The sequence below is a fragment of the Scomber scombrus genome, chromosome 1 (genome assembly GCF_963691925.1).
Source record: "Scomber scombrus chromosome 1, fScoSco1.1, whole genome shotgun sequence".
Lineage (NCBI taxonomy): Eukaryota > Metazoa > Chordata > Actinopteri > Scombriformes > Scombridae > Scomber > Scomber scombrus.
The window spans coordinates 24,703,649-24,716,971 of NC_084970.1; positions in this window are offsets into that span (position 1 = coordinate 24,703,649).

Sequence of the window (13,323 nt, forward strand, 5' to 3'; positions counted from 1 at the left end):
GTAAGACTTTACAGTACTCGCACAATTGTGCATAGTTGCTAAGGAAGGAGTGAGGAACAAAACAAAACAGCCTGATAATTAATGAACTGTTAATGAGTACTAATGGACTACATCCGGTTTAGCCCTCTTGGTAACTTGAATGGGGATAAAACAACTCAATCATGTGGCCCTTCTATACTTTCCAAATGTTATGAACCACACTATTCAAATTCTGATAGTGAAACAAGTTATTATGCAGGGATTGTGAAAAAAGTATCCACTGATTAATAGACATCTCTTTAAAAATGTAAGTCTAGGGGAAACATTTTTTTTTTGGCCCAATAGTGTCACATGATGATTTCGCTATCTCAAATTGGTTTCAAAGCCTTACGCTCTTCCTAGGGACTTGTACAAAAGTGATTCTTTCAGTGACATTTTCAAATGTTATTTAGGCCTTGTTTTCAGTTGTGCCTTTGAAATCTTCTGTTGCTGCTTAACAACAGACACACACCTGCTGCTTCCTTCAGCTTCTAACTGATGAGCCAATGCTTTATACTGCCCAAATACTTCAGTCCTTCCCACACATGCTAAATGCCACACATAATCGTAACGGCTCTGGTAGCTCTTTTGTGCAGATAAAAAAAAAAAAAACACAGTAAAGATTTGCTGCACTTGGCCTGAAGCTTGAAAAGCATTACTTCCGAGTTTTAAAAGAGAGAGTTTTGTTTTATTTATTTTTTATTTCTTTAATATTTCTTTGTTTTTTGCATGTTAAAACTGCAACGATTCCCTCTTCAATACATACCAATCACTTTTTCAAAACTAAAAAGACAGTCAAGATAATTCTGGTCACTCAGTTGAACTGGAATGAACCTTTTTCCACAGCTTAACTGGGCAGACCTCACAGCCAAGTCACCATCACGGACCAAACACTGCCAAAGTGAGAGGGCTTCAAAGGATGGGACGTCACTACAAAGCAACAGTTCCAGCCTCAGAAGCAGCTACAAACAGAGATACTAATGGCTACCAGCCACAGTGTTCCTTTTCGATGGGATGTGAATGTGTGATAGGATAGGGTCAGTGACTCTTGAAAAGTAAAAACAAAGGCCTTAATGTTGGATCAAAATGCATTCTTAATAATTGAAGTTCTATAATGGTTCATCCCTAAGCAGCAACCATTGGTTAATTGTCTGCCAGTCACTTAGCAGCTTTGCAACAACATATCTAACATAATCTAAAAACCAAAATAAGCAAATATTTTTGAAATGGTTGCTTGTGAATTGCACTTGAGCTTGTTTCTACAGACCTGGTTGTGTCTCTCATGAGGTCTGGCAACACTTGTTCAACTTGGTTTTGCGAAGCACGGCAGGGATTCAACTTACTTCCAAGTTTTCTAAACTTGGATTTTAACATATGTTACAAAGGAGATGTAAATGTAAAAACTGAACTTCTACCATTTATGTGTAAATCTTTTTGTAGACTATTAAGTTGGAAAACAACTTGCAACCAAAAGATATTCATATAATATCCTAACATTATTACTTCTATTGCTTTGAATAGCACCAAGTGATTCATAAACTATGAATTATCCATCTAGCCTACTAAAGATTTGTTCATTAATATTTCATAATTAAAATCATTTAATGCAGCATTTTACCTTAGAACATATTTAAAATAGTTAACATTGCATTAATTAATTATTTGCAAATGTATTTGTTTTGTTTATGATAAGACTAGTTCATCATTAACTTATGTCTTTTTAATTAATAATGTAACGACCTCAGACAGGAAGGAGGACTCAAACGCTTAACTCGAAGGGAATTTATTAAACAAAAAACGCTCTCAAGGAGGATGATAAAGGGGAACAAAAAACGCTCACTTGGAGGACAATGAAACAAGGCTTCTCGGGCTGCATGACGGTGACGCTGACAGGACAAAACGAACTGACACAAGACAAGGGAGACAAGGACTATTTGAACATGAGGTAAGGGGACACAGGTGGAACCAATCAGGGGCGGGGTTGACAATCACAGCGGAGGGAAGGCACACAAAGGGAGGAAGTCAGGATCTGAAACAAGAGGGAAAAGGTGAGTACAAAATAAAACAGGAAGTGCATGACAGGACGGGACATGGGTGACTTGACTAAATTAAAACATAAAGGACCAACACATGACACAAGACAAGACATTAACAAATTTGACGAGACATAACAGTACCCCCCCTTCTAGGGCCGACCCCTGACGGCCCAGGGCTCCCAGAGTGGGCATAAAAGTCCCTGACCATACCCTTGTCCACAACAAAACGTGAAGGGATCCATGAACGCTCCTCTGGACCATAACCTTCCCAGTCCACCAAAAACTGTTTCCCACGGCCACGGTTACGAACCGCCAGGAGCTTCTTAACAGTATATACAGGCCCGCCACCGACAATCCGGGGGGGCGGAGGGGGGGCGGCGGCAGGCACCAGAGCACTTTCCCTGACCGGCTTGATCTTGCTGACGTGGAACGTGGGGTGGACCCTCAAGGACCTGGGAAAGCGTAGACCCACAGACACAGGGTTAATGACTTTTGATATGGGAAATGGACCCACAAACCTGGGAGCCAACTTCCTGGAGTCGACATGAAGGGGCAAGTCCTTGGTGGCTAACCACACCCTCTGGCCAGCCCTGTAGGGAGGAGCTGGCTGTCTGTGTCTATCTGCAGCTGCCTTCATCCGAGCTGAGCTCTGGAGGAGGGCCCACCGAGCACCGGCCCAAATCCGCTGACAGCGTCTGACCATGGCATGAGCGGAGGGGACCGTGACCTCCTTCTCATTGGCAGGGAACAGGGGAGGCTGGTAGCCGTTGACACACTGGAAAGGTGAGAGACCTGTGGCAGATGAGGGAAGGATGTTGTGGGCATATTCCACCCAGACGAGGTGGTCGCTCCAGGTGGTTTGGTTCTGGGAGACAAGGCATCGTAGGCACGTTTCGAGCTCCTGGTTGAGGAGCTCAGTCTGCCCGTTCGACTGTGGGTGATACCCGGAGGACATGCTCACCGTGGCACCAAGGAGCCGGCAAAACTCCTTCCAGAAGCTGGAAATGATCTGAAACGATATCACTGGGAAAACCATGGATCCTGAACACATTAATCATCATGACCTCTGCAGTCTCTTTGGCAGAGGGTAACTTGACAAGAGGGATGAAGTGCGCCATCTTGGAGAAGCGATCGACCACTGTCAGGATGGTCATATTACCCTTAGACAGCGGTAGTCCTGTTACAAAATCCATGGAGATGTGGGACCATGGTCTTTGAGGGACTGGCAGCGGGTGCAGCAGGCCTATTTGGGCCCGAGGTGAGGCTTTATTTCGTGCGCACACGGGGCAGGCCGCCACATATTCTGAGACCTCCCTTTCCATGGTCGGCCACCAGAACCGCTGCTTGATTACATAGATGGTTCGCTTGACGCCTGGATGACATGTGAGCATGGACGTGTGAGCCCAGTGGATTACCTTGGAGCGTAATGACAGAGGGACAAACAAACGGTTTTGTGGACACTCACTTGGTGCTGGGCTCACATCATTAGCCTGCTTCACCTCTGATTCTATCTGCCATGACACCGCTCCAACCACACGGTTCAGTGGAAGGATTGTTTCGGGTTTTTTGGCAACAGGTTCAGGGTCATGAAGACGGGATATAGCATCTGGTTTAGCATTTTGTGAGCCTGGGCGAAAAGATAGTGTGAAGTTGAACCTGTTAAAGAACAAGGTCCATCTAGCCTGACGTGAATTGAGCCTTTTAGCTTTCCTGACGTATTCAAGGTTCTTATGGTCGGTCCAGACTATAAAAGGTTGTTCTGCCCCCTCCAACCAGTGCCTCCACTCATCTAGAGCTGCCTTGACAGCCAACAGTTCCTTGTTTCCCACATCATAATTTCTTTCTGCAGGTGTCAACTTACGTGACAAATAGGCGCATGGATGCACCCTGTTGTCTTCGGCGGACCTCTGGGATAACACTGCCCCAATGCCCTGATTGGACGCATCAACCTCCACCATGAACTGCCGCTGGGGGTCCGGAACCGTGAGCACAGGAGCTGTGGTGAACCTTTCCTTGAGGCACCGAAAGGCTTTCTCGGCTTGGGGGGTCCACTGAAAAAGTATCTTGGAGGAGGTGAGTGCATGCAGAGGTGCAGCAACAGAGCTGAAGTTACGAATAAACTTTCTATAAAAATTGGCAAATCCCAGGAACTGTTGTACCTTTTATTCCTGCTGTCTGGAGTTGGCCAATTAGCCACCGCACTGACCTTTGCTGGGTCCATCTGTACCTTGTTGGCTGTGATAACGTAGCCCAGGAAGCTGACAGTAGCTGCATGGAAGTCACACTTTTCACCTTTGACATAGAGCTGGTTCTCCAACAGCTTCTGAAGGACTTGACGAACATGAAGCACATGTGACTCCTTATCTGGTGAAAACATCAGAATATCGTCGATGTACACAAACACAAAAATGTTCAAAAACTCTCTCAGAACATCATTCACAAATGCTTGGAAAACAGCCTTATGACCGTTACTCCTCAGAGTCACGGGACAGGAAGTCAGCGATGACATTCTTATTTCCTGGCCTGTACTGGATCTGAAACCGATAAGGCTGGAGAGACAAATACCATCGGGTGATCCTTGCATTAATGTCCTTCATTTTGTGGATCCACTGCAAAGCACGGTGATCAGTCTCAAGAAGAAACTCTTTACCAATGAGGTAATATTTCAAAGTGTCTAATGCCCACTTAATAGCCAAAGCTTCTTTTTCAATTGTGGAGTACCTCATTTCCCTTGGAAAGAGTTTTCGGCTGATATACTGCACAGGCAACTGGTTTCCTTCCCCTCCTTGCAGTAACACTGCTCCGAGCCCAACTCCAGAAGCATCTGTCTGAACAGTAAAGGGAAGAGAGAAATCCGGATATTGCAGAACAGGTTCTTGACACAGACAGTTTTTCAAGTCTTTGAAAGCAATCTCACTTTCCTGAGTCCACTTAACCCTCACGGGGTTGGATTTGCGAGTCATGTCCGTTAATAATGCAGATCTAGAGGAAAAGTTGGGAATTAGTCGGCGATACCAGCCCACTAACCCCAGGAACGATCTTAGCCTTCTCTTGGTGTTAGGTAATGGTGTAGCTGCAATTGCCTCTACCTTCCCTACCTGAGGACGAATGCCCCCTCCTCCAATCATATAGACAAGATACTGAACCTCAGACTTAGCAATGTGACACTTCTTAGCATTGATTACCAAACCGGCACTCTGGATGCGTTGGAAGACATCCGCAAGATGTTGCACATGCTCCTCCCAGGTCCGGCTAAAGATAACAATGTCATCAATGTAAGCTGCTGCGTAGCCCTCTGCTCCTCTCAAAACTTCATCCACCAACCTCTGAAATGTTGCTGGTGCTCCATGCAAACCAAAGGGCATCATTCTGAATCTGAACAAGCCACTTGGAACTCTGAACGTTGTAAAGTCCTTTGATGATTCTGTCAGGGGAACTTGCCAGTACCCTTTGCAGAGGTCAAGGGTCGTTAGGAAGTTGGCATTTCCCAAACGCTCAATGAGTTCATCAACCCTTGGCATTGGGTATTGATCAAAGGCAGACACAGCATTCAACTTTGAAAAGTTGACACAGAACCTCAATTTAGGGTCATCCTTCTTCGGAACCAACACCACAGGGCTACACCACTCACTACGGGAAGGCTTGATGATTCCTGTAGCCAGCATCTCCTCAACTTCTTGTTTGAGCACAGGAACAAGTCGAGCTGGAATGCGACTTGTGGTGTCTCTGATTGGTCGCGGTTCCGCTGAATGCAGACGAATCCCATGTTCAATGAGGTGTGTACAACCAGGCTTCTGACTGAAGAGCTCTTTTGCCATGTAGACTTGCAGCTCTTGTCGCTGATTTGCTGTGAGATGACTTAAATCTGGAAACACTGGTGTCTCTGTTGTAGATGGGAAATACTGCTCCTGAAGCTCCTCCTCCTCAACAACTGTGCGTGCCCACAAGGTTGTAGATTGCTCGGGTTGGTCCACCCACTCCTTCAAGAGGTTCACATGAAAGACTTGATGCTTCTTCCTGCGATCTGGCAAAAAGAGTTCATAGGTAACTGGACCTGTCTTTCTTATGATCTGGTATGGCCCCTGCCACTTGGCAAGGAGACCACTGGCCACTGTTGGCAACAGGAGGAGAACCTTCTGGCCCTCCTGGAAAACTCTCCACCTAGAAGCCTTGTCTTAACTTTACTTCTGTCGCTGCTGTGCTTGGGCCAGATTAACCTTAACAAGTTCTTGAAATTGGTCCAGTCTGTCCCTCATTTTCAGAACATATGAGAGCTCACTGCACCGCTCTTGTGGCATGGGACCCTCCCATGCCTCCTTTAGGACATCCATTGGACCCCTCACTGAATGTCCATACAGCAGCTGGAAGGGTGAAAACCCAGTTGATGACTGTGGGACTTCTCTGTATGCAAACAGTAGGAATGGCAGCCATTGGTCCCAGTCTGACCCTGAATCATTCACACATTTTCTCAACATGGACTTGAGTGTCTTATTGAAGCGCTCCACGAGGCCATCTGTTTGTGGATGATAGGGACTGGTCCTCACACCTTGAATTCCCAGCAAACTGTACACCTTTCTCAGCAAGCCTGAAGTGAAGTTGGTGCCTTGGTCGGTAATGATCTCCTTTGGGATTCCGACTCTGGAGAACAGCTGAATGAGGCAATTGACTATCTGGCGGGCCTTGATCTTCTTCAGGGGAAAAGCCTCTGGATATATTGTAGCATAATCACACACTACAAGTATGTACCTGTGGCCTACACTACTCCTTTCTAGTGGGCCTACAATGTCCATGGCAATGCGGGAAAATGGGGTATCAATGATGGGCATGCTTATCAGGGGAGCCCTATCTCGTTTCCTGTCTGGTGCTGTTATCTGACACTGTGGACAAGCCTGACAATACTTTACAGTGTCAGCATACTGCCGGGGCCAATAGTAACGCGAGACCATTCTCGCAAATGTTTTTGCCTGTCCTAAGTGCCCTGCCCAAGGGATAGAATGGCTCAGGTTAAGTACTGTGGGCCTCAAACTCTGGGGAATAACTAGCTGGTCACCAATCTGACTACGGCGATACAGCATATCCCCCTTAACCACAAAGGCTTCCTTTCCTCTACCTGTCACTTGGGTGGACTCAGGCACACTTTTAGAAAACAAAACAGAAAGGGTAGAATCCTCTCTCTGCAGCTTAGCAACATCGCTAGCAATGGCAAACGGGTCAGACTCTAAAGGTGTGGACACCTGTTCAGTTACTTTAGTCCCCCTCACCCTGTCCTGTCTCCTCTGTCTCCTGCTTTTCCTTTCCCTAAGCCGCCTTACGTGCCCCACCCCTGGCACCTCCCCCTTTGCAAAAGGTAACTCCTCCCATGACACTACTGAACTAGCCTCCTCATGCTTGCTTTTGGACCTCGTGACCACTAGCAAACTCTCACTGGTACAGCTAGCTCTAGCTTCACAAGACTGCTTAGCTATTAATTCTGCGAGAATGGGGAGATCAGAGCCTAACACAACCTGATAGGGCAGTTGCTCAAATATCCCTACTGACAGCAAGTAGTATTGCCCTTCAATCTGTATAGTTACCTTAGCTATGGGATAACTTACTCTGTCTCCATGAACACAGTAGACATCAACTGTCCCTCCACAAAAAACAACATCCCTAGGGAGACTATCCAGTCTGACTAGGGTGCGATTACTCCCTGAATCTAGGAGGGCTACACAGGGTCGGTCTTCAATCAACACCCCTATTGTAAGGGCCTCCTGTTGACCTCCTAAGACATCGTCCTTCTCTAGCTCATCGACTGACAGCTGGGGAGCAAAACACATGTAGTTTTTTTACTAACGCGGGACTTATGACACTCTGCCTTAAAATGACCTGTCTGACCACATAAGTGACATGCTAAGAGGGCTTTGCTTCTGGGCTCAAATTTAGCTGAATTAGGAGGGACAAAGCTATGTCGTGTATTCCTGGCTCTATACTCACTACCACCAGCAGGCATACTTATGGGTGTACGTGGGCGGGACTTGGCTGGGAGGTACTCTCTTGATGAACGGCGGGCAGCCAGGAAAGCTTCAGCTAATTCTGCTGCTTCTTTGGAGGTCCTTGGGTCCCTCTCTTTAACCCAGGTGCGTAGCTCAGGATTCAGGACTTTAAGGAACTGTTCCATGATGATGGTGTCTCCAATTTGCTCTTTTGTCTTTTCATTGGGAGCCATCCACTTCACATATAAGTCCTGAAGGCGGACCTGAAGCTCTTTAGGTGTCTCCTCTTCTGCTGGCACACTGGAAGCGAACCTCACACGATAGGTCTCTGCACTGATTTCAAACTTCTTCAAAACAGCACCTTTTACTCTTGCATAGCTCATAGTGTCATCCATGTCCATAGCAACATATGCCGAACGAGCTCGACCAGTTAGCAATGGCGCTAGGTGAAGAGCCCACTCATCCTGAGGCCACTGACAGGCATGAGCAATTCTTTCAAAGGTGATTAAATAATGTTCAATATCTTCACCTTCATGGTAGGGCTGCATCTTGGGGCTTTTCCAGCCAAGAAACCTCACCAGACCGGTATGCTGTGTTCCATTAGCCCCTTGCAGCAGCTCTGCTTTTGGCATAACTTGGCTTGTTGGGATGTTAGGTGGCTCAGCTGTACGTTCTATGGATGTGGTGGATGTGGTTGCTGAAGCTCCCATCATCAGCTGACGATCCTTCTGCACCTCATGCTGAAGCTGGCCAAACTGGTGCTGGATTCGGTTCCACCTGTCCTCCTGTCTGAGATCACGTTCAGCCTGCTGTTGCATCAGACTCTGAAGCAGATTTGACAGTTCAGCCATACTTGCTTGCTCCTGGGCTTGACCACCTGCAGCCCCCAGCTGGTCACTGACATCTTGGGATGCCTCTGGAAGTCCCTCCGTAGCTTGAGCTTTCTTTTGTCTGGTTGACATTTTCTTTGCTGCCTCCTACTGGCCTGGATCCCACCACTGCCACCATCTGCGGTGCAGGCCGACCAAAGGGTACGCTCTTTAGTAGGAGGCAGACACAGAAGGCTTGATCAGGTGTTCCATGGTCCTTTATTATAATTCAAAGTGTCACAGACAGAATATACAAAACTAAAGAAAAAACTAAACAGTTAACTTAACTCAACTTAAGTATAACTGAAATCAAGTTTAAGGAATGTGTACACAGCTACACTACCAAAACAGTCTCTCCTCCCGAGCAGTCTTAAAGCTACTGCTTATATAGCGCTCTCATCAGCCTGCACTCTGCATGAATGTGGACTATACCACTCATCAGGTAAGTCCTGATCCCCTCCTGAAACAGGCACCAACAAGATTAACATTTACGTCAGTCACATGGCATCACTTTTATAGAGTGTCCCTATAGTCCATCTGCAACTAAACTTAAATCAAATCAAAACACACTTTATTATGTGGTAAAATAATTCTAAGACCTCCCTCCACATGGTTCTTCCCTAGTGACATCACTAATGATGTCACCAGTCTATAAATCAAGGAAACATAGGCCGCCTCCTCCCTTTGTCTCCTGAGCACATGTAAGTATATGAATAACAAAGAAAATACTAAACTTGTGACATTAAACTAAACCAATAAACTCTAACCAAACCCAGTACCAGTGTGTGTTTTATTTTAACCAAAAGTCTGCTAAGATGTAACTTATAACCAAATATGCAAACACAAACAAACCCGGGATAGTAAGTCTCTGCACAGTTTGATTACTAAACTTAACTTATGGTTCAAACAAACAAACAAACCAACAAAGTATAGTGAAATTAATAAGTGCTGGCACAAATGTGTTTGGGGACAAAGTCTCTAACCCACTTTGTCACACAGCTGGAGCATTGCATAGCCCAAAAGGCATGACCAGGTACTCGTAATGACCATTAGGAGTGTTAAAGCCTGTCTTCCATTCGTCTCCTTCTCTTATCCTGATGAGGTGATAAGCATTCCTGAGGTCTAACTTGGTGAAGACGGTGGCCTTTTGGAGCAATTCAAAAGCAGATGCAATTAACGGAAGCGGGTAGCGGTTCTTTACGGTGATGTCATTAAGAGGGCTATAGTCAATGCATGGCCTGAGTGAACCGTCTTTCTTACCCACAAAAAAGAAACCTGCACCAGCTGGAGAGGAGGAGGGTCGGATTATTCCGGCCTTCAGTGAAGAGGTTAGGTATTCATCCATGGCCGCTCTTTCCGGCCCAGAGATGGAGTAGAGATGCCCCTTGGGGATGGGGGCACCAGGTAACAGGTCAACGGCACAGTCAAAAGGTCGATGAGGAGGGAGAGACATGGCCTTCCTCTTGTTAAACACATCTTTTAAGTCATGATAGCATGAGGGTACATTACATAAATCTGGACAGTCAGTGTCAATGCCCCTGCTGCGTTCACTTCCTGGGCTCTCAGGGATGTTGGTCTGCCTCACCTGATTAACTTTACATGAGTGTGCACAGTCTCCTCCCCACCCCTTGATTTCCCCTGAGCGCCAATCTATGTGAGGGTTATGTTTTTTAAGCCACGGAAACCCCAAAATCAGTGGATGCTGTGCCGAGTTAAACAAATGAAACTGCATAACCTCGGTGTGGTCGTCTTTGAACGTCACCTGAATGGGTTCAGTACAATGAGTCACTCTAAACAGTCGATGACCATCCAAGGCACTGGCAGTTACCGGATGGGTCAGAGGAATAGTCTTAACCTGGTTCTGTCGAGCTAAGCTCCAGTCCATGAGACTTTCGTCTGCCCCAGAGTCAATTAAAACCCCATGAGTAACTGTCTGGTTGTTGATGGAGAATTCAACCTGGGTCAGTTGACGAGGAGGAAAGGCGGAAGTAAGCCTGCTCACCAGCGCCCTCCTCATGGCTGGTGAGCTTGACCCTTTCCCCGGACAGGTGGCAAGTTGATGGCCTGGCTGGCCACAGTAGAAGCAGCATCCCTCTTGCAGACGACGCTGTCTCTCCTCTGCAGTGATTTTGGTTCCCCCCAGCTGCATAGGTTCCTGTGGCTCTTGGGGAGGCCGCATTCTCCCAACACCTCCTGGCATGGGAGACGAAGTGGCCCTTGAAGGTTGGAATCCCGCAGAGTAACCTTCGTGACCTGGAGGACGACCTGCAGTCCGACGCCGCTCTCTCTCCCTTTCTCTGAGCCTGTTGTCCACCCGAATAGCCATGGCAATGGTGGCTTCCAGGTCCTTGGGGAGCTCTAAAGGTGCTAAATGATCTCTTATGGGCTCAGTAAGACCATTCATAAAAGCATCTATTAGTGCGGGTGTGTTCCACCCACTATCTGCGGCCACAGTGCGGAACTCAATGGCATAATCAACCACTTGGCGCTGGCGCTGTTTGAGCTGCATGAGGACCCGAGAAGCATCTCTGGCAGGTGAGGAGTGATCAAATATTTTACTTAGATTATCTTGGAAATCTGCGAGTGACTGACAGATATTAGAGTCTCTGGACCATTCGGCCGTGGCCCAAGCGGCGGCTCGGCCCGTTAAATGGGACACAATGAAGGCAACTTTAGCCTGGTCTGACTCAAAAGCTGCTGGGTTGAGCTTAAAGTGCAGGTCGCACTGGACTAGAAAGGTTCTACAGTACCCTGAGTTTCCAGAGAACTTCTCAGGGGGGGCTAACCGCAGGGATATGGGGGCAACTGGTCCAGTAGTTGCCGCAGCTGGATTCTCTGCCGGTGGTGTCGCCGGGGGGGCTGTGCCTAGGCGCAAAAGGACTTGGTGTAGTTGACCCGCCAGGTGGTTAACCTGAGAAGTGACTGAGGCTTGAAAATCCTCCTGACGCTTGGAGAGTTCCTCCACACCCCGGCCGACGGTGCTTAGCTGCGTTGCATGCTGATGGATCTTTGTGACCTGTGCAGCCATGGAGGTTTGGAGATTCTTCAAGTCAGCTGAGTCCATTGTTTGTCAGTTCGTTCTGTAACGACCTCAGACAGGAAGGAGGACTCAAACGCTTAACTCGAAGGGAATTTATTAAACAAAAAACGCTCTCAAGGAGGATGATAAAGGGGAACAAAAAACGCTCACTTGGAGGACAGAATGAAACAAGGCTTCTCGGGCTGCATGACGGTGACGCTGACAGGACAAAACGAACTGACACAAGACAAGGGAGACAAGGACTATTTGAACATGAGGTAAGGGGACACAGGTGGAACCAATCAGGGGCGGGGTTTACAATCACAGCGGAGGGAAGGCACACAAAGGGAGGAAGTCAGGATCTGAAACAAGAGGGAAAAGGTGAGTACAAAATAAAACAGGAAGTGCATGACAGGACGGGACATGGGTGACTTGACTAAATTAAAACATAAAGGACCAACACATGACACAAGACAAGACATTAACAAATTTGACGAGACATAACAAATAAATTATTGTTATTATAGAGTGTTACCCATCACTCTTCAAGCTTGAGTCAAAAACAGATTGTGTTATAAGGGGGCTGCTTTCAGTGATTCAAATAATTGTTTGTTTACTGGTTTTCTACAGAAATTAGTGACTTGGTCTTACAAATGTATTATTCGCGTTATTCATTGCATTGCATAAAAACAACTGATCCTTGTATACTTCGCTTTTTAAACATTCTAGTACATTGGATGTCATAATTTAGCATCCTACGCTGACCGTGATATGGAGCCATTAACAGTAGTTTTCTCTCTTTGTTTGCCATGCAACCATTACAGGAAACAACTTACAGTCAGCTTATAAATAGCTTTCAGGGATTTGTTTTTTTTTTCCTGAGAGGAAACATTCATAGCGACATGCGTCATGATGACATTATTGCAGTCGATCATCATTATCTCACTCTCTTATCTCACAATGTTTTAGTTGTTAGGCACTGTCTCGCTTCTCTCCAGTACATCAGTGCATTTACTTTAGAAAAGGCAGGCCAGGCTAAAATGTCAAGGAATCAACAAGTGTGTAATTTTGTGGGTGACTTGCACTAGTTACACATACTGAGCCAGAATTTTACACAATAACTGTCTATCCAAATTGGACCAGTCGGTAGTCATTACAGTTGACAAACTTCACCTGCAACTCAGCAAGTTAGGGAACCAGGAACACCTTCACACATTCGAGAGATTTTAGAGATACTATTTAGCAGCTGATCTTAGGAAAATACTACATGTGATGCCTGTTGTAACATGTCCATTAATGAAATTTGAACCGATAAGCATTGACTGCTGTCAGTGTAAATAGTCTTGCTCACACTGGAGCATTCAAACCATGTATCTTAGATCCTAGTCCAACTGTAAAAGATTGTTCCC